Genomic DNA, 12,766 nt, shown 5'->3' with positions numbered 1-12,766 from the left:
ACAGGAGGACGCCATATAACCATCCCAGGCTGTTATACAGAAGCAGGGACACCCTGGGTAGCTGTCAGGAAATGCAGAGTAGAGATCATTACTCATTTTGTGTTTGGAAAGCTGTAACGAGTGGAAATTTTCAGGGATCTGTGTGAGGTCATCAACAAATTACAATTTATTCTAATGAACCGGATGAAGGAGATGGTGCTCAGTTTGCTCATGCGCCAGGATAATCATTCAATAAGATGTCAAATGGAGACAGAGCGTCTGCAATGGGAAACAGACAGGGGACGGCAGAGCGTCTGCAATGGGATACAGACAGGGGGAGGGCAGAGCGTCTGCAATGGGATACAGACGGGGGAGGCAGAGCATCTGCAATGGGATGCTGACAAGGGGAGGGCAGAGCGTATGCAATGGGACACTAACAGGGGAGGGGCAGAGCGTCTGCAATGGGATACAGAGAGGGAGAGGGTAGAGAGTCTGCAGTGGGACACAGACGAGGAAGGGCAGAGCGTCTGCAGTGAGATGCAGACAGCGGACGGCAGAGCGTCTGCAGTGGGATACAGACAGGGACGGCAGAGCGTCTGCAATGGAATACAGACAGGGGAGGGCAGAGTATGAGCAATGGGATACAGACAGGCAGAGAGTCTGCAATGGGATGCAGACGGAGGATGGAAGACCGAGGTCAGTGCGTCTATAATGGGACACAGACAGGGAAGGGGAGAGCCTCTGCAATGCGCTACGGACGGCTGAAGGCAGTGCATCTGGAATGGGATACAGACAGGGAAGGGCAGATCGTCTGTTATGGGACACAGACTGGGGAGGACACAGCAACAAGCAATGGCATACAGACAGAGGATGGCTGTGAGCAAAGCTTCAACAGACAAAAAAAAACTGCAATATACATGTGATGGAAATTTTCTCTTTTGGGGAAGATGAACAGCAGAAATTTATTTAAATGCAAGGAGAATGCAGAACTCAGTGTTACAGAGGGATTTGTATGTCTTAGTACATGAATCACATCAAATTAATCTGAAGATGTAGCAAGTGATTTGGAAGGTAAATGTCGTGATTCTGTTTCGTGCAAGGGGTGTTGGGTATGATCTTAGCGATGTTTTCTGCATCAGTACAGAGTATTGCTGAGATTACATCTGTTGTATTATGTGCAGTTATACAACCTAAACTGAAAAAAAAAAGAAAATTGCTTTCGAAAGATGTTTCTCTTTACGCATTCTTGGACTGAAGGCATTACGTTATGAAGAATTAACAGTTCTGCCTGAGAATGATGGCTGTTTAATTGACCATATAAAATCTTGAGAAGAGTGTAGTTGGTGAATACCGGATGGATTTTTTTTCTTGTGTGGAAGAGTAAAACTGGGGAAATACTTTAAGAATAAGTCAGTTACAAAGGAAAAGTCATTGGACAAAAAAAATTGAATTCTGAATTCTCTTCCTACATGCTGAATGACAGGCTGAACTTTTCCAGCAATTACTGTATACGTTTTAGAATATTCATTTTAACACAGATATTGTGAAGACATGAAACGCTTAATTTTACATTATGCAAGCACATATTAACACATCTTCAAAACAGGTATGACCATTTATTGTGAATGAATTGACTCTGCAATAACGCACTGACCTGGAGTCGAGAATGTAATGGAGTCATATAGTTTGGACAATGTTCAAGAAGAGCTCACGGAGTTCAGTGTGGGACTGATAACGTTATTGATTTAACTTACAGATGGAAAATATAGCCCATCTGTGGAGAAACATTCTATTGCTCCCTTTCTCTTTCTCTATCGCTCATCACAGCAATGTTTGGGAGTGAAAAAAGCCCAGTCGTCTTTCCCACTAATGGAGGATTCCTGATGAGGATTCATTGGAATCTCCCCATTGCCTGAAGCAAAATAGTTCAGCCACATTCAACTGTTTCATGAAGAATTCCCATTGTCACAAGGCTGTGCAAATAGAATAACTACAGAAGTAATTATCCGACTCGATAGTGAGGGGAACAGACAGGAGATTCTGTGGCAGCAAATGGGAATCTGGAATGGTGTGTAGCATCCCACATGCCAGGGTCCAGGATGTCTCAGAGCTGCTGCAGAATGTTCTCACCGGGGGTGGGGGTGGGGGGAAGCAGCCAGAGGTCATTGTGCACATTGGTAAAAAGGACAAAGTGACACAGGTAGAAATCGTGATGACATCCTGCAGAGTGATTATAGAGAGCTAGGGAAAAGGAGAAAAGACAGTGGTAATATCCAGTTTACTTCCAGTTCTCCGTGCTAGTGAGTGTAAGAACAGGAGGATATAGCAGATAAAGGGCGGCTAAAGAATTGGTGCAGGGGGCAGAGATTTTTGGATTACTGGGATCTTTTGTGGGGCAAGGTGATGTGTTCAGGAAGGACGGGTTGTACCTGAACTGGAAGGGGACCAGTATCCAAGCAGGCAGGTTTGCAACTGCTGCAAGGGAGGGTTTCAACTAGATTGGCTGGGGTTGGGGAGTGGTGGGATCCTCAACAGCAGGGAGGGAAGTGCGAGGTTGGAAGGAGATACAGTAATCAGAAACAGTAAAATGAAGAGACAGGTCAGGCTAGACAACGACATGGAGCAAGGAATGTCTGTTGGATTAAATTGCAACTGTTTGAATGCAAGATGGCTGACAGGTAAGGCCGATGAACTCAGGGCATGGATCAGTGCATGGGACTGGGATATTATAGCCATTACTGAAACATGGCTAAGGGAGGGACAGCACCGGCAGCTTCAAGTACCAGGGTACAGGTGTTTTATACGGGACAGAGATGGTGGAAAGAGGGGACGGGGAGTTTCAGTTTTGATTAAGGCGAGTAACACAGCAGTACTCAGAGATAAAATAACGGATGGATCATCCAGTGAGGATTTGTCTGGGGAGCTAATAAATAAGAAGGGAATAGTGATAGGATTTGGATTGTACTATCGGCCCCCAAATAATAAACGAGGAATTAGGGGAACAAAAATATGCAGACAGACTGGGGAGACTTGCAGGGCCAATAGGATTGCATTAGTAGGAGATTGTAATTTTCCTAACATAGACTGGGAATGACAGAGAATTAAGGACTGAGATGGGGTGTATTTATTAAGTGTGTTCAGAATAGTTTCCTCAAGCAGTAAGTAGAGGGTGCAACTCGGGAAGGGACGAAGCGTGACCTACTCTAAGATCTAGGGCAGGACAGGTGACTGAGGTGACAGCGAGGGAGCACTGTGGGACACGTGACCATAGATGCATTAATTTTTAAATAATTATGGAGAAGGACAAAACTGCTCCACATGTTCAAGTTCAAACTTGGGGCAAGGCGAAGTTTGATGGAATTAGACAGGAACTTGTAGGGGTTGGTTGGAGGAGTTTGTTTGCAGGCGAAGGGACCTCCTGCAAGTGGGAGGCCTTTAAAAGTGAAATGTCTACAGTTCAAGGTCTATATGTTCCTGTGAGGGTAACAGGCAAGGTTGGTAGGAAGAGGGAACCTCGGATGTCAGGAGATATTGAGGCTTTGACCAGCAAAAAGGAGGCGTGGCTCAGGTCCAGGCAGCTGGGATCGAGGGAATACCTGGAGGTATACAGGGGATACAGGAGTTTACTGAAGGAGGAAATCGGGAGTGCGAAAAGGGGGCACAAGGTAACTTTGGCTGAGAAGATTAGGGTGAATGCAAAGAGGTTCATTAAGTATATTAAAGTAAAAGGAGTAACTAAATGAGAATATGACCCCTCAAGATCCAAAGTGGACATGCATGTCTAGAACCGTAGGAGATTTGCGAGATTCTCAATGGATATTTCTCCTCTGCCTTTACCGTGGAGAAATATATGAAGACTAGGGAGGTTAACAAAGGTCGTAAGGTTATCTTGGGGTGAGTCAATATCACAGGAGAAAACGTGTTGGATACATTAGAATGTATGAAGGTGGATCAATCTCCTGATCCTAAACAGATGCACCAAGAACACTGCAAGAGGCTACAGAGGAAACTACGGGGACTCTGGTTAATACTTTCGCATCATCGTTAGCTACAGTTTAGGTTCCAGAATATTGGAGAGTAGCAAATGTGGTGCCATTATTCAAGAAGGGAAGCAAAGAAAAATCTGGGATCAATAGACCAGGAAGTCTAAATCTGTGGTACGTAAGTTAATTGAGAAGACTCTGAGGGATGAGATATACATGCATTTGGAAAAATAAGGGTTGATTAGAAATAGTCTTTTTGACAGATTCCCTACAGTTTGGAAACAGGCCATTTGGCCCAACAAGACCACACCAATCCTCCAGACTAACCCACCCAGTCCCATTCTCCTACTCTATATTTACCCCTGACGAATGCACATAACACTATGGGTAATTTAGCATGGCAAATTCGTCTGACCTATATATCTTCGGATTGTAGAAGGAAAGTGGAGCACGTAGAGGAAACCGGCACAAACACAGTGAGAATGTGCAAACTCCACACAGATAGTCACCCCGGAGCTGGAACCAAACCTGGATCCATGGCACTATGAGGCAGCAGGACTAGCCACTGAACCACCATGCCACCCTTGCTTTTTTCAACACAGTTCAATGACACAGGGACAAAATTTATTCTGCCCTTCACCCACGATACACGTTCCAGTATCACATACCATGGATAATTTATTTTCCACTGAAAATGTCATCTTATTATTATTTATTATTTAATTTGTTATTATTGATAATTATTATTAATAGATGTTTTTAGACTGGAATTATTGCATGGCTTTGTGAGTGGGAGATCATGCCGCTCAAATTTGTTTGAGTTCATTGATGAAGTGACCAGGAATGTTGATGAGGGCAGGGCAGTCGACATAGTCTGTATGGCTTTCACGGAGGCCTTTGACCAGGTTACCATTGATAGGATGGCCTGGAAGGTTAGAACCGCATGGATTCCAGAGGGAGCTGGCGAATTGGACACACAATTGGCTTCATGGTAGTAAGCAGAGGGTAATAGTGGAAGGATGCTCTCGGACTGGAGGCCTGTGACACATGAAGTGCCTCAGGGGTCGCTGCTGGGCCCATTGCTGTTTGTTATCTGTATCAATGATATTCTTGCGAATGTACAAGGCATGATTAAGAAACTTGAACATGACACTAAAATAGGTGGTATCGTGGACAGTGAGGACGTATATCAGAAATTGCACCAGGACCTTGTTCAAACTGGAGAATTGTGCTGAGGAATATTTTGGCAATGCTAGATCAAGGTAGGAGTTTGATGGTGATTGGTAGGACCTTAAGGAGTGTAGTTGAGCAGAGGGACCATGGAGTTTAGGTCCACCATTCTCTGAAAGTGGGGTCATAGTTAGACATGGTAGTGAAGTAGGCTTTTGCCACACGAGCAAGCATCGGTCAGGACATGGAGGAGAGCAGTTGGGAAGTTATGTTACCGTTATACAGGATGTTGGTGAGGCTGCACTTGTAGTGTTGTGTTCAGTTTTAGTCACATTGCGATCGGAAGGATGTTTTTAATTTGGAATGTGTGCAGACGGAATTTATAAAAATGTTCCCAGGACTCAACAGTATGAATTATAGGGAGAGGTTGGACAAGCGAGGACTTTTTTCTTTCGAGAATAGGAGACTGAGAGGGATCTTATAGAAGTTTACACAGTTAGGGTGAATGGATCCAGCCCTTTCTTCCTAGAGTTGGGGAATCGAGGAGGAGAGGGCATCAGTTTAAGGTGAGAGGGGAATGAGTAAAAGGGAAACTGATGGAAACTGTTTTACACAGAGAGTGGTACACAAAGGGAATGAGCTGCCAACGGAAGTGGTTGAAGCATTTATATTAACGATTTTTAAACGGCATTTGGGCAAGTACATGGACAGGGAAGGACGAGAATGCTATGGGCCAAATGCTGGGAAATGAGGTTAGTGTAGTTGGATATTTGGGTCAGCATGGACGAGTTTATTCCAAAGGGCCTCTCTGCCTCTCTCCATGCTGTAGGACTTGATGACTCTGCAAATAGAACAGCATTTGAATCAAACTGTCATTTTCCTTTGCTCATGAGTTTGAATCATATTTGGACAATGTTCTTTCAAGTTAATTTTGCAGATATTTTGCTTTTCAGTTTGTTATCAACAATACGTGTGTGTATCCGTGCGTGTGCATGTGTGTGTGTGTGTGTGTGTGTGTGTGTGCCTGTGTGTGTGTGTGTGTGTGTGTGTGTGTGTGTGTGTGTGTGTGTGTGTGTGTGTGTGTGAGTGTGTGTCTGCATGTATTTCTCAGTATTTTTCGAAGAAAAATATCAATGTACATATTTGCAATATCCTCTCGTCATTCCTCTTTCCATCATAGTTTGAGCAACTTTGTTTTGGTCATAAACGTGTTGTTTTAGCAGATTAAAGAAATATTCCTGATTTGTTCCTAGCACTGACCCTGACACACTCTGAGAACTATATCATTGGCCATATCACCGACATAGTCATATTTATTTTTTTTTATCAGTATCAGCCAACGTTAGTGTCGAGGAGTTCGTTGGAGGAGAGTCTGAGGGATAGGATTTACATCTATTTAGAAAGACAAGGACTGATTAGGGATAGTCAATATGGATTTGTGTGATGGACATCATGTCTAATTAATGTGATTGAGTATTATGAAGAGGTGACAAAAAAGATTGAAGAAGACACTGTGGTATAAATTGTTTACCCAGACTTCAACAAGGCATTAAATAAGGTTCCCCATCGTAGACAGATTACTAAAGTTAGGTTATATGTAATCTAGGAAAAACTAATCAATTGGATACAAAATTGGATTGAAGGTAATGGATTGTTTTCCAGACTGAAGACCTGTGGCCAGCGGTGTGCTGAAAGAAACAGTGCTGAGCTCACTGCTTTTTATCACGGCTATAAACAACTTTGAAATGATTATCGGAGGCATGGTCAGTAAGTTCACAGATAACATCACCAACGTGGTGCAGTGGACAGTAAAGAAGATGATCTCAGAATATAACGGGATCCTTGACCATCAATGAGGCAAGAACTGGCAGATGGAGTTTAATTTAGACATTTGTGAGGTTTTACATTTTGGTAAGTTAAAGCAGGGTAGTGCCCTGGGGAATGTTGCTGAACAAATAGAACTACGGGTGAAGATTTATAGTTCCTTGTAAGTGGAGTATAGGTCGGTAGAGTGGTGAAGAACGTAGTTGGCATGCTTGCCTTAATCGGTCAGAGCATTGAGTATAGGAGTAGGGGTAGGTTGTTGCGCTTGTACATGACGTAGTTGAGGCCACTTTAAGAATACTGCGTACATGTCAGTTGGGTCTGCTAAACGATAGATGTTGTTAAGCTTGAAAGGGTGCAGAAAAGATTTACAAGGATTTTCTGGAACCTGAGGGTTTGAGCTACAGAGAGATGATGAACAGATTGAGGCTTTTTCCCCTGGCCTATCAGAGACTGAATGGTGACATGACAGAGGTTTAACAAGTCCTGAGGGGCATGGATGGTCTGAATGGGCAAGATCTTTTTCCCAGTGTAGGTGCATCCAGAACTAGACGGCATAGTGTGAAGGTCACAGGGCAAAGACTTAGAAGGGACCTGAGGGGAAACATTTTCATACTGATGCTGGTGGGTGTACTGTCAGAGGAAGTGGTGAAAGTGGGTACAATTACACGTTTAAAATGTATCTGGATAGGTACATAAATAGAAATGGTTAAGAAGGATGTGGGTCAAATGCTGACAAGTTGGACGAGATCTGATTAAGATGCCTGATTTGCCTGGACAATTTGGACAAAAAGATCTGTTTCCACGCAGTATGACTCTCTTATTCTCACAACAGGATGAGGGAAAATTCATAAAGGGCCATTCGAATCGGAATTCTCTTCCCCAAAAGTTTGTGGTGCCTCTCTGATTACAAGTATTCACAGCTGAGTTAGTTAAAGTTTTGACAGAGAAGTGTTTCATGGATAATGGGACACAGGCAGGAAAATGAGTCTGAGACCACAATATGATCAGCCACAATCTTAATGCCTGGTGGAGAAGGCTCAAATTCTCTAATGACCCACTTCTGCTCCTCAGTCCCATGTTTCTGCATTCCATTCAACCCCTCAAACCTGCTAGCAGGTAACTTGTGCTTCATTTGTTGATCATGTTGTAGACTGGGATTCACTGTGAATACAGCCCCCAAATCTCACCCAGCGATGGCTCACAAAATCCGCTGGTCTCACTGATTGCAACATCCTTCATCATTCGACGTTGTGCCATTTATCCTACTCTAAGATCAGACTAATCCACATGCTTCCGTTCACTTTGTTCCATGTGCCTATCCAAGAGTTTCTTAAGTTTCCCTCACGTATTTGACTCTACTATCACTGCTGGCAGTGCATTTCACTCACCCACCACTCTCTGTGTAAAGAATCTACCACTGATATCTCCCCTAAACCTTCCTCCAATTGCCTTAAAATTATGCCACCTAGTCATAGATATTTCTGCCCTGGGAAAATGCTTCTGGCTATTCACTCTCTCTATGACTCTCATCATCTTGTACACCTCCAGTGAGAAAAGCCCTCGCTCCTCATGGTTTCCTCATAAGACCTGCCCTCCAGTTCAGGCAACATCCTGGTAAATCTCCTTCTGGTAAATCGCACTTAATTAGAATTAATTATGACCTCTCCACTTTTTCGAGTCATTCATTGCACAAGGGAAGATGATTATCATTGGTTGGCATCAATCATCTCAGCCGTGGGACACATCTGCAGGAGATCCTCAGCGTGGCTTCCTCAGCCCAGGCATCTCCAGTTTGTTATCACATAATCCCTACAGTGTGGAAGGAGGCGATTCAGCCCACTGAGTCCAAACTGAGCAGATTGGATTCCCGACAGTGTGGATACAGGCACTGCGGCCCAACCAGTCCACAACGACCCTCTGAAGAGTAACCCACCCAGACACATTTCCGTCTGACTATTGCACCTAACATAATGGACAATTTAGCATGGCCAATTCACTTGGCCTGAACATCTTCGGACGATGGGAGGAAACCGGAGCACCCGGAGGCGACTTATGCAGACAAGTGGGGAACGCAGAAACTCCACACAGACAGTTGCCCACGGCCGGAATCGAACCTGGGACCCTGGTGCTGTGAGGCAGCAGTGTTAGCTACTTAGCCACCGTGCCAGCAGAAAAGGAGGCAGCCACTGAAATTTACAAAATTTCCAGGACAAGTTGTCCCTCTTCAACTCTTGAAACAGTCTGTGACCATGTACAGCAAGACGTGGACAACATTCAAGATCGTACTGTTAAAGTCTGGGTAACATTTATGTAACAGCACAGTACATTTCCACAGTAAAACGAGGATTTTATTCAGCACCTCAATCTGGTTTCACAAGAATATGGGGAAGCCATTCATCCCATCAAAACTGCTCCGCAAGAAGAAGGATGGACCATTCAGTCCCTCCTACCTGTTGCACAGGAAGACAAGGAGTCTGTTCTCTCCTACATGTGACGTACATGGGATCAGAAAGAGCCGTGTCATACCCGGAGTCACTTACAAAGGAACAGGAAGAGGTTATTCAGCTTGTCAAGCCACGAACACAGGAACAGGAAAGTGTCAGAGATTCTCCAACATCACAAACAAATGGAGCAGGGGCTGCACAGACGGACTGCTCCAAATTGATCCACATACTCATGGTACATATGTGTTACTTTAAAATGTGTTTCTGGCAGTCGGAATGAAGCCAACATTTTTAGCCATTCTCCAAGTTATCTTCCATCTCCAAGAAGGCAGACCCATGGTCTCCGAGGAGGTCAGAAACCGGTGGGGAATAACTAACTGTTTCAGAATGAAGGTATTTTGGCTGCTGACAGGATTGTGCACAAAGTGACATTCAATGCAGTGTCACACAGTAACTGTGCATTAAACCTCCCACTCACCCTTCCAACCATCCCTGATGTAATAATATTATTTCTCAGTTGTATTCAGTTTTGATAGGTTCACTGAACTCGAAACGCTATTTGTGTTTCTTCTGACAGACTGCCATACCTGCTGAGATTCTCCAACATTCTTTCAAAAGTTGGAGAATTTTATTTCAGATCGCCAGCATCCGCATTTCCTTGGTTATTTCACCTTTAATGTTGTTGTTTCGCGGGATGCCAGCATCACTGCCAAGGGCAGCATTTGTTGTCCATCCTAACTGCCCTTGACCACGCAGCCGTTTGTCAAGGCAACACAGCGGCAACCATATTGTTGTGGATCTGAGGTAACACTTAGTTCAGACAGGGCAAACATGTTAGGTTTCTTTACCAAAAGTTATTAATAAACGAAGAAAAGAAATCCTGATGGTTTATCGTTGCCATGAGTGAAATTAGGTTTCATTCCAATTTTTGTCATTGGAATTTAAATTTAGTCATCGACTGTGATAGGATTTCAGACAATGGTCTTAGAATCATAACCAGTGCCTCTGAATTACACAGTCAGTAACATTATTACTCTGTTTAAGATTCCCTGTTGTGAAGTCACTGTAGAGACAAGAACAAGTTTGTGGTCAAAATATTTGTAACTGGAAGAGAGGTCAGAAGTGAACTGGAACCATAAAATCTGTCGTTTAAGAATGGGTAGGTGATGGCGAAGTCAGCAATATAACTCAGGCAGAGCTGGAAATTGGGGATATTATGAAGGTGGTGTCAGCAGGTTTGATGACAGAGAGAATATGGAGACATAAAACAGTTCACGGTAAAAAGGAGAGTCAAGGTTCCGAACAGTCTTGTTCCTTCTCAGATGTTTATGAGTAAGTAGTTTGGAAATGCATGAGAAGGAAGTGGCGTTTGTGAATGAAATTTTATGTATTTGTTAAATATAATCAACCAGAATAGCAATAACATTCAGAATCATTTATAGAATCGGCAGAGATAGACTTACCAGGAACACCAATAATAGCGAGGATGGGATAGTACCCTGCTTGAATAATCATCAGTACGGCTTGTGTCCGCATCTCTAACCGTGGCCAATCCTGAGAAAGCCAATAAAGACCCCAGGATAAACTCCTGTCCACTGTTGTAACATTCCAGTCTAATGTTCCCAGATTCTGATCCATTGTTAGAAAATTCCAGTCTAATGTTCTCAGATTCTGATCCATTGTTGGAACATTCCAGCCTAATATTCTCAAATTCAAATCCATTGTTGGAACATTCTAATGTTCTCAGATTCTGGTTTCTCTCTCTTTCTCTATAGCTGCTGATCCCAATCTTGTTGAGGTTGACTCTGCGCCGAATACTATGGCATTATAAGTTGAAATAAGTCCCTATTTATGGAAGAGGGAAAGCCTCCAGTGACCCAGTTAGGTCCAGGAAGACTGATATTAATCACAGAGGATGTTGGTTTCCTTGGATGCTGCCTGACCTGCTGCGCTTTTCCAACAACACGTTTTCAGCTGCTATTAATCACAGTCACAGAACAAACAGCTCCAGTTAACCCATTTCACGGCAACTCTGATATATCACAATAATTGGTGTGGGTGGGATTTTGATATCGATGATTATTGGTCTAATGGCATATCTCCAGTCGTAAAAATAGAGGTGGGGGAGCGAGATAAATCTTTCTCTTCACAAGCTCAATGATTCTGCTGTGTTTTGGCAGTGTAGGAATTGCTGGGCTCCCGAGGCCGTTTGTGTCTGATCACCAGGCCTGCTTCATCTTTTCGTTTTATTTATTTATGTTTAACTTTGACTTTTGTCTGTCCAGCATTTAACGCTGAGGTGGGTTTAGGCATTTTTGAGAGACACCTACAGGGATATAGACGATGTAGATACAGTCCATTCCTTGTGTTCTTGCAGCCGCTGCCTGGTCCTGTGGAGTGATGGTCGAACTCTCACAGTTAGTTTTACCTTTCGGTAGTTATGGCAGGGGTCTCAGCAGAGTTGGAAGGCAGTAACTCTCTCCCGGGTGCTACACACTCTCTCTGTGATTTCTCTCAGAACTGTTTATTGATGGTCTTTACTCCTGTATTGGAGAACTGCATTTGAGGCAATCTGTTTTCTGCATTTGTTTTTTGAAAAAAGTGTACTTATTGGACGATACCATATTGGAGCAGTTAGTATAGCTATTAAGTAAACTATTATTCTGCTAAGTTTTCCAACAGAATTAAGTTATTGCAAGTTCCTCTTCCTTTTGTTGTCTTTTTTCGACAGTATTCGAATACATAGTGTTTTGCTTAATGTCGAATATTTTTACAATGTCAATTCTATCTGAAACACATCACCTCACAATTACCAGTGGAATGGGCCGAGCTGGAGGAGTGATAATCATGTCAGGAATTATATCGGATACTGAATCCACCTCTCAGATCCAGCCCGGATACGTATTAGCCCTGATGTGACCCACTCAGCATGAAGCACAGCGGAGACCACGCTGGTGTACTGCTCAGCAATCCGTCCAGGATCGAACACTGTTTAGAACTCACCAGCTCACGACTTATCTGTCCAACAGGCACTGATCTATAAACTTGGACTAGATAATCTTTTCAGCACAGGGTGCTGTGCAGAACACACAAAGGCATTGTTCTTTACACACGGACTGGATATCTGTGCAGTGAATAGCAGTGAATTTATCTAATAATGTGGAGCAGTTATCTTCCAAGCATACACAGCTATGTACACCAATCACTGCATTGCTGCGTAACACTGTGTTAGATCACTGCCCAGCGTGGGGAAACTTGCAGCTCATGCTGCAAATGAGAGAATGTGCAGCTCCCTCCATTTACAGCTCCATATCTACATTGTGGCATGACACAGGGGTGCTGTGGATGTGAAACTCACTGCCA

The sequence above is a fragment of the Chiloscyllium punctatum genome, chromosome 31 (assembly GCF_047496795.1).
Source record: "Chiloscyllium punctatum isolate Juve2018m chromosome 31, sChiPun1.3, whole genome shotgun sequence".
Classification (NCBI taxonomy): Eukaryota; Metazoa; Chordata; class Chondrichthyes; order Orectolobiformes; family Hemiscylliidae; genus Chiloscyllium; species Chiloscyllium punctatum.
Note: the sequence above shows the minus strand (reverse complement) of the source record.